The sequence below is a fragment of the Curcuma longa genome, chromosome 1 (assembly GCF_044706935.1).
Source record: "Curcuma longa cultivar G26 ecotype Majalengka, Jawa Barat chromosome 1, ITB_CL_G26_1.1, whole genome shotgun sequence".
Lineage (NCBI taxonomy): Eukaryota > Viridiplantae > Streptophyta > Magnoliopsida > Zingiberales > Zingiberaceae > Curcuma > Curcuma longa.
Window position 1 is genome coordinate 24,858,962 of NC_133861.1, and position 18,848 is coordinate 24,877,809.

The window sequence follows — 18,848 nt, forward strand, 5'->3', positions numbered from 1 at the left end:
TTAAATAAACATCGGATTGTTAAAATATTACACGTATACATCATATGTATAACACCCAATTTCACCTCTATCCACATTGACCTTGGATAGAGTCCAACAAGTCAACGCTTCAAGTTAAAGTCAGCCCGCTAATCATGAGATCATATCTCAATGGTTCAAACATGTTTAATTTCAAGTTGGTCTAGGAGAGAGTCTAACAACCCAAACAAAAAATTAAACTCTGGTTCTAACCATATTAACATAAGGTGTTAACTTTAATAAATTTATAAGGGATTTTCAGGTCTCATCCTCTTTTTATGCAAATAACAGAATTATCTACATGACATAGCAATAAATGGCATGACATAATTAATACAACTAATCATGGCAAATGACATGACATGACATAATTAAAGCAACTAATTATGACTATTTTCAGCTATAGTCGTCGTAAATCTCATTTAATAAAATATGGTTAAGAATTTGATTTCATAAATTAAAATTCTTTAATTAGATTAGGAAATAAATTTTCATATCTAATCACATATTTTATTTTAGAAAATATAATCTTTAATTAAGAAAATCTAATTAATTAGAAAATAAATTTCTTAATTTGAATTTATAATAAATTAGAAAATTCTATAATTAGAAGTTCTAAATTAAATTGCAATATTTTCTTTCACGAAATAAAATTATTAATTAAGAAAATCTAATTAATTAGGAAATAAATTTTCTAATATGAAATTTTCTAACCAATTAGGAAAATGTTATAATTAGAAATTCTAAATTAAATTATAAAAATATCTTAATTAGATTTATGACTAACTACAACACGTAAAACTATTTTACGCGTATGCCTTGCACAATCAGGCTCTGATACCACTGTTGGAATCATTTCAATGCAATATGCATGTTTACACGTTTTGTAAATGTCTGTAGCGGAAATATATAAATAATTAACAATAATTATTACAATACACACATGTAATATAGGAAATAACAGAGTACAAGGCATGACTGAAAATTAAAATTTTATAAAATAGTAAATATTCTACGCATATGTTTGATGACGTTGAGTGAAGTTGGCATCAATCGAGCGTCCCTTGTCAAAGTACCGTCTCTACTGGTGATCCAGGTCAAGCTCTTGTCTGGACGGCTTTCGAAGTCATGAGTTGCGTCATCATCTTCGGTACTAGCTGATAATCGATAACAATCGATTAGAGAGAAAAATGTTATTCTAGAAAACACGCAACAACATTTGTCGTGATTATTTTCAGAGTTTTCTAACTATTACTGAAAATCAAATTTTTGGTGTAATTTTCAACGGTCAACCTTTGACTGCCATAGGGTATATGCCTCCTAATTAAAAGAGTGGTGAATCCTCTATTGGCTACTTAAACACTTTCGGGTACTTCGGCTTATATCCAATTATCCCTGGTCCACACCTCCGTAGAGACGCTTGCTTAAGATGTCAAAATATAAGTCTCCATGACCAAGATGATTTGAATACCTCAAGTCGGAGGAAACTTGTACTCAAGCTATAATGAGATATTCATAGACATTCATAGAACCACATGAAATCTCATGGAATGTCACTTCCAATGAACTAGTTACCCTTAACCAGGATCCATATTTTAACTCTCAATATCTCAATGTTTCCATCCTATGAGAATCCACTGCTTGGCAAAATCAAGGAGTCTAATATATGCTAGTCTCACAGAATTGACGATGTCCAATCTCATCAATTCATTGACTACAAAATATTTCAATACATACATAATTAAATTGTAGAGATACCTACTAATTGTAATCCAATTATAATTTCTCTCATGCTATACATTGTATTATGGACATTAGTAATTGAGTTTAAAATTAAATCAAATACATAGAGAATGTATACTCAAATAGTGATTTTATTTATCCAATAGTGATTGCCTTAGATACCTTTCAAATATAACAGAGAGGTCTTTCTTAAGACAAGTGAGGATAAGTTCTCTCTATAGGAACGTACTTAGGCATCGATCTGACTAAGGATTCAACTTGAATTTCAAAATCAAGATTGGATAGTTAAGCAACTATCTAAATCAATTTTATATATTCTGTGCTAATATTGATTTTGCAGGATTCGGGTGACCGAACTATTCTATCGGTCGACAGAATGATCTAGGCAATTGAACGTTAAGGAATAGTCGACTAGAAGGTGAGTTGGCAGGAAGTGTGTCTTAGCAACTAACGTGGCATCCGATGTAGATGAGGATAAGCCTCAAATAGCTGATGTGGCAAGAGATAAGTCTAACAAGCTGATGTGACAATAGATAAAGTTTGATTAGCTTACGTGGCAGTCAAGGATAAGCATTGCGAAATTGATATGGTGAAGGATCGATGTTAAGGAGCTGACATGGCAGTACAACATTGGTGGAAGCAGCATTCGGTAGACTGATCCTATAGATCGGTCGACTGATAAATCAGATCTGAATCCAATCATCAAGGCAATTGGTAGACCGATCAGGGGGATCGATAGATCATACTCAGCCTATAAAAGAAGGCTCGACCAAAAACTTCAGATATTAACCGCTCACCCTCTCTTGCTCTTGTCTTTCTTTGAAACTTTAACACAATGTCGTTGTTCTACTCCGACAATGAAGCAACCTTTCGAGATCTCATTTTGTTGATATACTTGTAATTTTCATTTAGTATTCGTGCTTTAAACTCTAAAGAATGGTAAATTTATTACCATTCCTCATCTTTTGTAAAGAGACGAATCTCTTTCCTTTTCAGAGGAAGAGATTAATAGTGGATTGTCCAATCGAAGCGATCAACGATCATGGGTCTTGGACTAGTAGCCTGAAGCTGTGAACCAAGTAAAAATAAATGAGTCTTTTTCTGTGTTTTATTTTGTATCCTGCTGTTGCATTCGACTTTGAAAAAGAAAAGGTTTTTAAAAGAGAAAAATGAGTTTTAAAATAATTAAGTGATACGCACTATTTACCCTCTTGCACTTCTCTCGATCCTACATAAAGTACTTGTGTGAAGAAGAGAGGTTAATTATGTCTACACTATTTTTCCTAATTCCTAATAAAGTCAAAATTGATTCCTTAGTAGACTTACTACCAATGCATTTAGATGAAGGAAATTCTACTTTATAACTAGTATCATATGATTGACTTATGCTACGTAAATTAAACATAAGATTTTCAACAAGAAAAAATTTATTAATAAATAAATTTAAATTTAAAGTGATGTTACCTGACCCAATTACTTTTAATTTGTACCTTTGATGGTTTTCTTATTGGATTCTATCGCAAACTTAAATTCTGACTCAGATTGAGCTTCATTGGTTGAGTCCTCAAAATTTGATTGAGTCATAAGAGCAGTGCAATTAACTTGTTCTGATTTGGCTAAGTCTCCATTTACTTCACTTAGCTTTTTCCAAAGCTCTTTTGCATCTTTGAATGGTCCAACTTTCTCAAGTTGAGCTTGAGTCTGACAACAATGGATGATGGTGGTTGCTCTTGCATTAGATTGGGTTGCCTTCTTAATTTCATCTGTCCATGATTCGAACCCACATAACTCACCTTTTGAGTCTCTTGGCAAGTTTACTCCATTTTGAAGGACTCCCCAACATTTCGAGTCATTTATAAGGATGCACTCCTTCTCTTCCAATAGGCAAAGTTATTGTCATTGAAAAGAGGAGAATGAGTTGTGCTAAATCCTTCCTGTATAGATATTTCTCTAAGACTTTTGCAAATCTTAGGTTAGTAGCACAAAAAATAGTAATCAAATTGTTTAAGATGAACTAGGGCTAGATTAAGGTTATTGTTTGGTTTGGGCTTGATTTGATTTGGTTGTAATTAGGGTTTGAATTTGGCTCAAGTTAGGCTCAAATTAAGATTATTATAAATTTATTTGAGTTTAATCTGACTCAAAATGCAAAATTTGACCCTTGGTTAGATTCAAGTTTTGTTTTGAGTTAATTAAGTAAAAAATTTCTAAATTAGTTTTGAGGTCATGGTGAGGCTCAGAGATCTTCTATAGGATTGTTGAGAGTGCTAGAGGGGGTGAATAGCATTATCAGTAGTGTTTTCAAATTTTATAAAGTCGCTCATGAATTCTTACGATCAAAATAATAAATGCAGCGGAAAGTAAACACATAATTAAAAAGACACGGATGTTTTACTTGGTTCATAGCCACAAGCTGTTACTCCAAGGCCCATGATCAGTTGATCATTTACATTGGGCAATCAACTAAATAACTCCCCTCTTACAAAAGAGAGTTAACGATTACAAAAATATAGGAACGGTAATAACGTTACCGTCCTTAGAAATAAAGTACAAAATCATTTAGATTTACCAAAGTAAAGTAGATGTAGACTTCTTGTACAGCACTTCGGCATTACGACAATGTTCCTGGTTGTTACTTTGCATACAGACGGTCATCGGTTGTCTCTGAATTGATGCTCTGAGGGGGTCTCCCTTGATGTTCTTATATAAGGCTTTCCGGCCGTTTAGAAACCTTTCCAGACGTCTCCACGCTGTCCGTCGATTCACCGTCGGCGCTGCTGACTCAACACTTCCAGGCACATATATGCTGATGTTGAGGTTCCGGATCAACTTTGACTTTCATAATGCTTATCCGAATCAGGGCACCTAGAACCACTCCGGGCACCTGCAAGCTGAGGTGTCCCGACCAGTGGGACTCTGCCACCTCACTGCTTCGCTGGCCCCGCTCTGTTGACATCCAATCCCCTGGAACTAATTCGGGTGCTTGGACTCCGATCGCTTGGATCCAGATAAGGGTTCTCAGAATCAAAGTTCTCGTCCCTCCTTTCCTGCATTACAAGTTAGCACAAAATCAAAAGTAACAACAAAAAAAAGATAAACAGTTTTGCAACTATTTTTGGTCTTAACTTCGGATTTCTAATGAAATCCTGGATTAGACTGACACCTACTGTTCCCACACTAGGAACGCGCCCTTACCCACTTCACTCGAGAGAATTTAACCATTTACCAACTAAGTCCTCCAGACTTATTGGACTTTCTGCTTAGCCTCGATCCTTGGCCCCAAAGATTTCTTGCTAGAAATCTGGTCCACCTAACCTGCCTAGACTTTCAGTATTAGACATCTGGTTTACCTAACCTATCTGAACTTCCATTGTCAGCCATCAAGTCCACCTGATCTACCTGGACTTTCACCTGGTGCACTTGATCCGCCAAGACTTCTGCCTAGTCTTCCAGACCAGAACTTCCACTACCTAGCCTCCAGCTAGGACTTCCATTGCCTAGTTTCCACTAGGACTTGTCTGTGCCTAGTCTCAACTAGGACTTTCCTGTGCTCCTTACACACTTAGATCAGCTCATTAGTAATCACCACACACTTAACTTGAAGCTCTTGCCATTATCACAACTAAGGTTCGATCATCTGGTGCTTCCTGCACCAATACCTTCTTAATCGAATCAATGACCACTTCCTAAGACAAAGCTAATTTAAGAATATATCACCTGACTAACTTTAATATAACTCTTGGTCTAACTAATTTAGAATGGGTTGAGTTAACTTCAGCTAGTTCCTCTTAACTAGATGCACAGGTAGGATACGTCTTATCCAACCGAGACACCTAATCAAGGTTCCCCAACGTACTATCAACTCAACTCACTCTAATATCAATTTGTACGATATAATTGCACACTAGAAGGGGTGAATAGCATTTATAATTTTAAGAGTGATAAATTATGAAAAATTAAATTCTAAATCAAAATAATATGTAATGAAAATTAAATTTAGACCAAGCAAGAACCAATCCTAAATTATTTCAACAAGATATGTAATAAATCAAGCAATCGCTAAGCAAACTTAATATACAACAATAAATAATAACTTAGCACAATAAGCATGCAAGATCAATAGAGACTTGACATGATAAGCATGCAAAATTATTATAGACTTGGGCTTAATAAACATGCAAGATTAATAGAGAAGTTAACACAAGAAGCATGCAAGATTGATAAGGTATTAATTAAAGACTCATACACAAGTTAAAAATATTCTTATTTAAAATATTCTCATTTTTAGAAAATTTCTAGAGATGAAGAAACCTTAAAAAGAATCTAAACAAGGTAAACACAATAAAATAGAATTTAACAACTTAAAAATACAAGGACTGAAGTTGTCATTGATCTTTAAGCATGAGCAACACATCGGCACATAGAAGCAAAGCGCATACAAATAGAGAGTCGAGAATGAGAACAAGATTGTCATTTATATGGAAGCATTGCCTTGAGCCTCCTTATGTAGATCTTTATAGATGTTGACTTGGAAACCTTTCGTTCAACTGGAAGCCCCTCCGGTTGACTAGAGTATGTTGACATGGCTGAAAACTCTATCGCCATCGATAACTTTTTCATAGTTTTTAGTCGCCTAGAACCCCTCCGGTCGAATGGAGAATGGTCAAATTTTGATCTTAACTACCTCATTCGGATTGTTGGATCAATCATCTTCGATCACCTAGAAGCTATCTCTGATCACCCGAATGTCGAGGTCGCCCCACTCCTCGCTCCGATCACTTGGAACCTCTTGACTTTGTCCCTAGCCAATCACTCAAACTCTCTTCCAGTCCTCTAGAACAGTCGAAAAATGCTTCCCTTAGTTAGATGTTCTGCTCCCAACTAAACTATCTAGACTTAGTTGCCAAAACTCAACTTCCTGCTGACTTTCTTGTACTTGCTGTCAATACCTCAACTCCCAGTTAACTTCCCTTAGACTTGATTCACCTAATTCATAACTAGGATTTTCTTGCTTGGTTCCCAATCAAGTCTTCCACTACCTAACCCCGCTATGACTTTCATCGCCTGGTTACCAACCAGGACTTCAGTTGCCTAATCCAACTAGGACTTTGCCTTTGTTTGGTGCCCAACCAAGACTTCAATTACCTAATCCCACTAGGACTTATTCATTACCTAGTCCTCAATCAGGACTTCTCCTCTTGTTAAGTAACCTACACCTGCACACTTGACAACATCCATCATTATAATAACACAAGACTAACTTTAAACTTAATCATATATCAAAATATATATTCGATATGGTGCTCCCAACACCAACAATTTCAACATAGCTCAGTGTCGTTCATTCAGTATCCTCTTGTTGATTCTCTTCAAGATTTACTCATATATGTATTCTACCAACTACAACCTTTTGTTTATTTGTAATCTTAATGTATAAAAATATAGCGAACACAAATGTTGTGTCAATATTGATCTAAAAATGTATTTGAAGATGATTTTTAGCGATTATAATTTATATATATTTAGAATATATTATTTTTAGAGTTTATTGTCCATTGTTGTGTAATTCAGGATTTTGGAAAGACAAGTTGATGGTGTGTGATGCAACATGACAGAAGGATAGAGATGTAGTCCTCACCTAAAGGAAATCTATGATACCAATTAATGCATCACAGTAGAGTGAATAATGATATGATCCTCACCAAAGGAAAGTTTTCCAATTCTCACCTAGAGAAAAGAAAATGGTAAATTATATTAACTCAAAATGTGATCAATACATGGGATCCTAACCCCTTGTTATAGTTTGAGGGCATGACCTATTCTTTATAAAAGAATAGACTTTTCTAACAAAATCCTAATTTTTCTAATAAAAACATAGTAGACTTTCCTAAAAAAACTAAATAACTTTTTTAAAAATTCAAACTAACTATAAGAATTAATGACTTAAACAACTTTTAATAAAATTAAATGATTGTGTTATTCTTCTCAACCAAAAAGAACTTGACCCCGTCGAGTGGAAAGGTAAAACAATTTTGCAACTGAAATGCTTTTAACTGAGTCAAATAGTATTGATTTATTTCTTCAACCATTTCCTTTTTATGTCAATGTGTTTCCTTACTTGGTCAAGTGGGAAGGTGGAATAGTAGTGATGCAGAGATGCCTTTTTTGTGAAACCAGATAATTCTTAGTTTGTTTCTTCAATTATTGCCTTTTTTATGCTAATATAGTTCCTTGTTTGCATTATTCTCCTCCACTAAGAAAAACTCGACTCCTGATGAGTTGTTGACTGTTTCTTCTTCAATCATTTTTTTCAAGCATAGGGAATAATTACTTAGGTAACCTTGTCTAGCAGTATGTCCTCATTAACTCTATTTTTTGGATGTCTCTTCCAATGAGAAAGAAATAAATGCACTTTGTTTCTCTTTTTACATTTTAACTTTGAGATATCTTCTTTTCATCTTCCTTTCCAATGAGTACAGAAACATCTAAGTTTGTTGTATGACAAGAATGATGTTCATGTCTTTGTTGAAGTTATATTATGTGAAGGTGATAACACTAGCTAGTAGAATTTTGCTGATAGACTTTGGATATTCAACGAAGTAATAAATAGATAAATATTGAAGTAAACGCACATAAAGTAAAAGAGCCTTTTATTACTTCGCCTTAAAACTAAAGTCATATCCAATAAAAAAAATTGAAGTCTTTAGCTGGTCTAAAAATGTGTAACCAGTTCAAAATTCGACTGATTTCAAAGTAAAAAGGTTATTTTACTTCACATGTTACATTGATTGATGAAGTTATTTATACAACTTCATAGTTTTTATTTTGTAGTGCCATAAATTTATGAAGTATTTGAATTACCTTTAACTTCATTTTATTTCATAAAATAGAGAAGTAAAAAAATATTTTTCACTTCACCAAAATTGAACAAATATTTACAAAATTAAAAATGAAATGCAACTTGCATTGACCAAAATAAAGTATTAAACCAACAAATGAAATCCACAAGTTCAAACTTGAGACATGTTTAACCAATTTGAGACATATTTAACCTTGAGATATGTTTGACCAACTTCACCCTAAAGTATATTCATAAATATCTAAATACAATCTAAAAATTTATATCACAATGTACATGACCCTTACATACCCACATAGGAGTAGACGAATTCCTTTCATTCAGTTCTTACTTCATCATATTGAGATTGATTGTAATATTGATTCTTGATTGATACTGCAAACTAAAATATAAAAAGTGCAATGTTAATAACTTGGGTTGAGATTTTGCTTCAATCAAACAATAATAAATAAATAAGGATGTATTTAGACTTATGACCTTAGAAATAAAAGTTTCAAAAATATTAACAGAAGTTTGAGACTAATACAAAATAACTCAATATTTCATAAAAAAGAAATTCATCTTCTTCTCTAACTATGGATCTTCATCCAAGACTCTGTTTACCACATTACACAATATGCACATTCAATACCACCACTTTGTTTTTGATTATCCTAATGAAATTGAAAAGGTAATACAATTAGTCACAATATAAATAATAAGAACTATTAAGTGATGCCTAAATTCATAGTCACAATATATATTGTCAATTATTTAAAACCTGATCCTTTTGAAATACCCCTTGAAGCATTGTACATCTTGACCCCACTACATTGTAAAAAATAAAAAGCTATTTTTTCATATTTGTAACTGAATGCATTTGCAATCAACATAATATACTACCTACTTGGTCACGATAGTTTTTCAAGTATCGTCTCTATTCTTGTTACCCATAGAGTCTAATAAATATATTATATTCTTTTCTTCATTTATCATATGCTGCCTCACACATATTAGTAGTTTCAAAGTTATCATAATAATTTTCAATTGGCTCCTGGTTGACACTCTATTTTACTCTATCATTTTCGATAGGTTGACCATGCCAAATCCAATTCACATAATTTTGACTAAAACCATGGAAATAAAGATGCTCTAAAAATGGACTTAACAATCCTTATTTAAGATTGATGCATTTGCAACAAGGACAATGAATTAAATTGGGATTCTGTAAAGAACCTCTAATGAACTATTCCACACCCTCCTCATACTGTTTGGACCTTCTATTCAAGTGTATCTATAATTTATCCATTTCAATATAGAAAAACCCCTTTAAAAAATTGGTCAATATCAGATTTTTTTATATTTTTTACCACTAGATGTAGGTATTCTTCAAATAGCTTCAAGGGTTCTGCCACTTCTTCAATTTGGAGTTGGTCAAAATCGGAAGATATTACAGTAAATAAATAAAAGTTAAATATACTACATGAACTTTAAAATATAAAATCCATGGAACTTCAATAGGAATGACGACAATCTATTATCAAGAAAAGAGTTATCTTACAAAAAGAATACTAAACTATAAGCTGTAAAAATTTCCAATGCACATATTAACCATACTTTTATCAATCATTAAATAAGCATGCAAAAGAATAGGGGCATGGGCAAGGGTAGGGGTAGGGGGCAAAATTCTATATTTGATCTTCTCAAAAACTAGATAACCTTTTCCATAAAATAACTCTGGCTCTCTCAATTATGTATATTTGATATTCAGATAGCAATAACAGGACTAAAATCAAATAAATTTTCAATCCATCACCATTAAAATTTGAAATAAGGATTTAAACAACTCAAAATTTTCCTCTTACATTTCCAACCCTTACTATGCTATGAAAAATCTAGAAATTCCTTGCACCTTTTCAAAGAATACTACATCACTCAATATTCCATAAACTTGAAAAGAATACCAAAAAATGGGACTAAAATCAAAGCTTAAACTCAATCAGCTTCCACTCACCTTCTGAAATGAGCTCAAAAATCACATCCTAAGGATAGATCAAACTACAAACAACCCAGAATGAAGATTTTCACTGACAAGGATGCACGAAGGAGATGATGGGATTGAGTTTAAACACCAAATTGATACCAAAATAGAAGGCTTCAAACCTCGGGCTTTCGAATAAAGGTGATGACGCATTGTTTATAGCAGTGGTGGAAGGTCAGAGATGAAATATCGATGGCCTAGGTTTTAGAAAAATGGGAATCAGTTGTTTCATTTTTACTGAGTGGACAAATATTAATTACTTTAGAACTTAGAAATTATAAATTTTATTTTGTGACTTATCACTTCATCAAATAAATATTACGACGTAAAATGTCACTTAAAAATAAAAGTAAAACTCATGTTTTGTAACATATGAAGTCTAAAATGGTATTTTACTATATCAATTTTGTAACCAAAGTTAATTACCATGTAAAACAGAGGGCTCCTAACGCCCCCCTCTCTTACTAGTAAGGAAGACGTTACTACCTTACTTTATCTTAACATACATGCAAGAATTATTTATATGCATAAAATCTAAACTTAATTCAATGTATTTATGTGTTTATTAACATGGATAATTATAGAGCCTAAACTATTATATTTTTCTTTATTCATAAAAATATAAATAAATATGGAGGAATCAAGGTTTGAACTAGAGACCTCTCACTAGAACATTTTATTGCTTACCAACAGTCCACAGTTTTCTTTGTTATGATTTACCAGTCGACTGCTATATATACCAGTCGACTGCTGTCAGTCAACTGGCAGTCGACTGGCACTCGACTAAACTTTCTGTTTCGCTCGATTCGCCGTGGCCAGTCGACTGGTCACTGTACCAGTCGACTGGTACCTCTGGGACAGGGTTTCTAGAGTTTCTACTTTGATATTTAAGCCTTAAATACAATCTATAGTGCTACTACTCACATTATACGACATTCTTATATGGTTCAATGACCAAATTAAAGTGCACATATCATCAATCTACAATGCAACTTAGTTCTAAGCATGGATAAACAATTTACTACGCATAAACCATTAAACGATCATCAATGCACTCTAACATACGGAAGCAAATAAATAACATGGAAGGGGTTTTTATTTCAACTTAAGAATGCAAATTTTAATATTCTTCCGCGGTTCCGTTGCCACACACACCAACGTCCATCCTTGCCGCCTTCTTCTTTAGTTTAGCTTTTCCTTTCCTTTGTCTGCAATAAGAGGAATGCAACTATAAGCGGATAGCTTAGTAAGCACTTTCTAACTCACAAGAACACGAAGAAAAGCACATGTAACTGTTAAAACTTTCATGCTCTTAAAAGAAAACACATGCTTTCTACATTCACAATAACTTGTACTGGGATTCAAGTAACATGTAAATAATGAACTTGCTTAAACTTTTACTTCATGAACTTGTAAATAATGGAAACTTGCTTTTACTTATAAATTTACTTCAAAATACATAATCAACTTCTCTTGGGCCCTAGGCATAGTACCAAAGCGCGCTCCCTAATAGAAACTGGGGTAGCGAGCCACCAGTCCTACGAGGGCAAAGACCTTGGTCTTACCAGGGCCCTTGGAAGTCGGGTACCAGCCTCTTCAAAGTAAAATAACTTTTTATCTTTTGTACTTATATGCTAGAATGCCTTGGCATTTCTTCAAACACTTGATATGCCTTTTTTTCATTCTACATGCATATAAATCTAGGTTCTATCATTCCACATGCATATGAATCTAGGTTTTATCATCCCACATGCATATAAATCGAGGTTCTCGTGTGTGAAGCGAAAATAACTCTTTAACATTCTACTATAGCAAGGAAAAACTTTGAAAACAACTCTTATTGCAAGTGAGAAGTACTTACCTCCTTGTTCTTGCACTTACAAATGAAATCCTAAGGTTGAAGACTCCAAACACTCTAGCGTGTTTAGAAAACCCTTGTCGGTGTGTCTGAACCCTATGGAATAGACTCCCCAATTCCCTTCTCTTGGCCAGCCACCACAAGGAGGAAGGGAGAAGGAGGAAACTCGGAGAGAAAAGAAGAAAACCCTAGGTTTTCTTCTATTTCCGCCGCCCAAAGAGAGAGGAAGAGAAAAATAGGTTTTTCTTTTTTTTCCTCTCTAACTTCCCCTTTTATATTAAAACATCTTTTCATGTCTAACTTGACGTCTAAACTCGTATAATTCTAATGCACTCTCTTTTCTTTCAAGTATATCCTTATTGGATTATTGGTTAGCCGAAATGAGTTAAGGCGTTGCTTAGTTATAGGTCTTGAGTTCAAGCCTTGGCTTGGCCTCTTTTTGTCGCGATTTTGTTTCTTTTGGTAAAAATACCAAATGACCTCCAAAAATTACATAAAAATACTCTAAAAATTTCTAAAAATCTCTAGAATATTTCTATGGCATTTCTAAATATTTTTAAACACTTTAAGGACTCAAAATAAGAAAATTTGGGATGTTACAGATAGTCATTAGAAATATGTTTTACTGAGGTTGAGGTCCAGCTATCAGAAGATTTATTTGACCACAACTCTCAAATGATGATTTTGAAAATGGATTTAAGGAAGATTGTCTCGTTTGATGGGAGATATCTTTTCATCAGTTATTTTTCATTTGATGTCAGTGTATAATAGGGTCTTGCCCACTTTCAACACATCACCAATAAGTTTTAGCAAGTCCAATGAGAGTGAATTTGGCAAATCATACTTGTTCAATAGAGATAAAATTATGTTAGTCAAAATAATTTTCAAGATCGTGTAACCAATCAAGAAATACATTAGGGTTTCTAGTTTCATCAAATATAAGGGCATTTGTCCTAACATGTGGTTCGTGAAAATAATTAGATTCTTCTTTGGACATGGGAGGATGTGATTGTGCTCTTGTATATATTTTATTCCTAAATTGAACAGTATTTAAAGAATAACTATTATAGTCATTATGTTCGTTATTCACATGAATACAATTTGGTTGATGCCTTATATTTTTGAAATCTAAATCTCGCATATATCTGGTGGTAGTTACAGTTTTCTCTTATCATGTCGATCTAAATGTTGATAATGCAAATAAACATGATGGATGATAAGCAAATTAAGTGCAAGTAAGAAAAGATGTTAATGATGATTTTTTTTAGGATGACTAGATTGGATATGACCTTTTTATGAATGATGTGATATATGTATGAAATTGTTAGAAAAATAATTAAATGTGAGTTATTTAAAATTGTCAACTAAATAAATAAAAGACAATTTTCAAAAAGGGAAAATATTTTATACCGAGATGATGCGAGTTTCATTGATGTTGAAGTCATTCTATGAAGCTCACATGCAAATTTGATCTTCTTTGCTTGTGATCTCTTATGTTGTAGATTGTAGTTGTAAAGAAGCAAAGAAGATGGTAGCGATAGTGATTGGGTGATGATGCACAACAATGATGAAGTTGATGATGTATGAAAATGATAAGAGAGAACGAGAATCCCATTTAAATCCAAGAATGGGTTGGAATAGGGAATTAATGATGTGGTTGAATAAAACGGTGAAAGATGGAGTTGACAGTAGATGGGTAGAGGATGTTGTGGAAGAAACAACGTATGTTGATGATGGAAGAATAAAATTTTAATAAAATTGGTGGCAGAGAGATGAAGCAACGCTACTCGATATGACAAACGGGACGACGGTGGTGGAGGAAAGAAAGTGATGGTTGGGAGAAACAATAATGGTTAAGATACTCATGGGAAAATTTGATCTCCTTTACTTGTGATTTCTTATGTTATAGGTAGTTATTGTAAGGAAACAAGATAATGGAAGTTATGTTGTTTGAGATCACAATGATGATGTGTAAAAATGATAATAGAGTATGGGAATCCAATTAGAACCCCAACACAGATAAGAATAAGTGTAAAATACTAAAAATTTATAGGGGTTTAGTTGTAAATAAATTTACTCTAATAATTTTATTTTAGGGAAGATTAGAAAGGTTGATTAAATTACCCTAAAGTGGATTTGGGTTTGAGTAATTAAACCCTAACTCATGTAATAAGCTAATTAGGGTTAAAAGGGTAATGGTTTAATGGGTTATTGGCTTAATGGGTTTTAAACTCGATCCGTTAAGGAATGTTAAAAACCAGTTCCTGTGGATCCCGATCGCGAGTTGCCTTCTCCATTTTCTCCCAATCGCGAGTTTCCCTGGTTATTTTCTGATCGCGTGGTGCAGCAACTATTCTTCCTCCTCGACGCACTCCTTTGCAAGGTGCCGATGCTGGGGTGGAAAGTCGGTGATCGGAGTTCTAGTGGTGAGGTCGTGGTGAGTTGGGGAGTGGTGGCCTTCGATCTGCGGCGGCTACAATCGGCACGAACAGGAGAACCAACGACTGGATCCGGTAAGTTTAAGCTGGGATTTATAGACTTCTAGGGTTTGTGAGCTCAGTCTTATGATCCTTTCCAGATTTCATAGTTTGATGTTGAATCAGGTTAATTTCCCTGTTCGACCGCGAGTGAAGAAGATGAAGGAGGATTGGAATCGAGCGGATCTAGGGAGTTGAATCCAATCTGAGGTAAACTTCTGGTCGATTCTAGTTGATTATTAGGGATTAGCCATGGATTTACTTTGGATTTGGGATTTATCGATGGTGTCGATTACTATTCGATCGTTTCTAATGTTGTCCTGTTTGGATAGATGTGAGCATGAATCTGTGAGAGAGTTTGTGGGTCTATTGAGGGTTTTCCTATTGATCTACATTACCTTGATTGGGTTGTGAATGATTTCAGATATTGGCTATGTTGAATCGTAGTGGGTTGTTGGGTGAGTTTTGATTGATGATGGATCTTGAATTACGGTGCTAATGGATTTTGTTTTTCAATGTTTAATGTGATTAGGGTTATGTTTAATGTGGAATGGATCGGTTGGGTTGGAGTCCTCTTTTGTGGGATTGGTTTGGTTAGGTTGATATGTTGTTGATAGATGGAGTTAGCTAGATTAGGTTTTGAGATTTAATTACTATGAATTTAAATATAATATTATGTTGGTAAGTATTTTATTGTTGTTAATTTCAGGATTGTGACTGGTTGATTCTGATACACGGAGGGTTATTTTTGGGGGTTTTGTTGTTGACAGTCATCAAATTCAGGTGGATACCATGTACTTGGTCAATACAGGTTTATTTTTTAGTGCATGACCTATATCGCTAGTTTATCTATCCGGTTGATATCCATGCTGCTTGATATATTTATCTAGTTGATACCGTTTGATAATCGTTGTTTGATACCTATCAGTTGACCTTGTGATGATCTATTGCTGATACTCTTGTTATCTATGTCATTTACCCTGTTGATACTAGTGTTATTCGTTGCTTGATACATGTTGGTTGACCTCTGTTTGATCTATCCATGGTTAGAATAGTCTTAACTATGGTACCATTGACATATGTTGACTTCTATTGATTCCTGTTGAGCATGCTAATTAATTATAGCTATTACATGTTGGGATGATCATCATTACATCCACATCTTAGTTGGAGTTGTTGACAACATTGTTGGTTGTTCTTGTTAGCTCTTGCCCAACACCATGTTGTGGTGAGATATAGGGGCGAGAGCATATGTTGTACTATAGTTGGGTGCGACCAAAACTGGCTATATTGCCCTCCTGCTATACTGCTTGCTCCCCACTAAATTGGTGGTGGTTAATTGTTGGAGCTTGTGCAGTATGTCTTGTTGTGCGCCCCAGCTCACTGCCCTAGGGGTGACTAGGAATAACGAGTGCAGACAGTGACTTGCATTTGATTGCAATGGTTGTTGCATATTTACGTGCATTCGTTGGTAGGTTATTGCATAGTTTACTTTATTCATATGGTTGTGGATGTTGTACTTGTTTGTTATGATTGTTGCACTGTGTGTCATTACATACACGATTACATTTACATGATTCTTATGACCATGATTCATATTATCTACTGATTCCTGTTACTTGTTGATTATTATCTGCTCTTCTGTACATGTTTATCCTAATTTGTATACTCTTGTTATTCCTGCTGATTCACCTTATCATGCACTTCTATTTTCTGTATCCATTGAGTATCTAATGCTCACTACCCAGACCCTGGGGTTGTCTTGTTTTCTCTCCAAGTAGCAGATAGGTGGATAGTACTTGGAGCTTGGAGATCTGGCTGACTGAATCCATCTCACAGCATAAAGATTGGTATATTTTAGTTGTATAGATTGTATGAGTGTTGATACATGGACTGTTGATGTGATTTTAGACTTGTACTTATTATCGTGTGTCTATTCAGATTTTTGATATTTCCGCTACGCATATGTTTCTATATGTTGCAAACATGTTATTTCAAGCATCAGTTTAGTAGTTGTGGCCGTGTGGGCCTTAGTATTATTTGTATGCATCTATGACGTATGTGTTCAGGACTTGTAGTCCTTATTGTGGCCGTGTTGGCCTTTATATATACATATATTCAGGAAAATTGTCATAGTTACAGGGGAGATGCTATCGAAATTTTTTGGACAGCCTTCCCGAGACGTGACAATTTAGTGGTATCTGAGCGAGGTTCATTTCTTTGGATTTCTATTGCATTTGAGTCAATTTTTTGGTGTCCGTCGGATTTATCATGGTATTTGTAGTTTATAGAAGTTATCATTGCATCTGTAGGTTTATCTGATACCAATTGTTTGGTATCAGAGCATGTTAGGCTAAGCATTCAGTTTTAAAGTTTAGGTCTAGTTTTTGAGTTTGTCATCATGTTGGGTGTGTCGAAGTTGGTTACTTGATCCAAGTTGTGAGATGGATAGACAGTGGCAAGAACTCTCCAAGCAGTTGTAAGTAAATTTCTAGTATATTTATTTTTATTTCTAGGAATTTATAGTAGTTGTATATTACCATGTGTTATTATGGCCCCTGAAAATCGAGGACGAGGTCGACCCTCGAGATGACCCATTGTGCCAATAGAGCCAGAGGTTTTCGAGCATGTTGGGGACAGTCCGGATATACCTTTGCCTGATCTGGTACCGACTATAGTTAGCAAGACTGGGGATAAGAGCCGAATTCTAGCATTGGCAAAATCCATAAAGGATCGGATGACTTTATTCCATGGGGGATCTGGCCCATGGCTCACTCATTCGTGGTTGAAGAATTTGACTGATACCTTCTCCTATATCACTTGCACTGAGGCAAAGCAAGTCGAGTTAGCAGTATACCACCTTCGTGATCAGGCCGTCACATGGTGGAAAACTCAGAGGATTATACTCGGTGATCGAGGTTTATTTTAGTTATCTTTCAGAGCAGCTTTCGAGAGGGAGTACTTTTTAGAGGCATTCTGTATGACACAGCGTCAGGAATTTCTGAACCTTAAGCAGGGTGATCGTTCGGTTATTGAATACCATATAGAGTTCTCGAAACTTTCATAATTCTGTCCATAGTTGGTAACTCAGGATTGTAATCGGATGCTCCAGTTTACTTAGTGACTAGCTACATATATTCAGCTAAAGATGTCTAGTAGCACAGTTAACACATACAGAGAGGCACTAGACCGGGCTCTGATTATTGAGGTGACCCAGCGGCAGGTGACTCAGGAGAAAGACGTAGAAAATCGAAGGGTCTGAGTTCACAAACTTCTGGTCAGAAGAGGCCAGCTCAGGGATCTGGTATACGGGATTCTTCTAGAAGACAGAAAGGGAAACGACTAGCGGGATCTTCGAGCGAATTTCAACGGAAGGAAATTTCAAAGAAGAAGTGTTATCGATGTGGATCTAGTAGTCACTAGGTTGTTGATTGTCCGTCTGATCAGGCTATTTGCTATTACTGAAAACAACTTGATCATATGATTGGTGACTGCACATGGAGAGCTCAGCTGGAGCGCACTGATACTTCCACTGCTAGAGGCGACCCACACAGCCGCGATAGCAGAGGGTACCAACGAGGCACAGAGCACCTCAGCAGCAGAAATTTCTACCTTCTTCGGGGCGGATGTATCAGATTCAGGGGAGAGAGTATATAGTATTGCTAGCAGATTCCCAAACAGAGATCTGTTATGCGGTGGTTCTTGTTGGGATGTATACAAGAATCCTAGCTATCTATGTAAATAAACATTCTGAAATGAGAATTACTTTTGGTCAATGTTTGCATTTAGTTTTTATGCAAGTGTCCATTTAATCTATATTGTAGATAAATATGGTGTGCGGAGTCACACACAGAAGACCATGTTATCAGTTCC

At 35.0% G+C, this 18,848-nt stretch overlaps 1 pseudogene; it reads right to left on the reverse strand.

Moving 5' to 3' along the window:
- Positions 1-4,685: 4,685 nt before the first annotated feature.
- On the reverse strand, positions 4,686-9,595 carry LOC141826746 (uncharacterized; annotated as a pseudogene).
- Between the last annotated feature and the right edge of the window lie 9,253 nt (positions 9,596-18,848).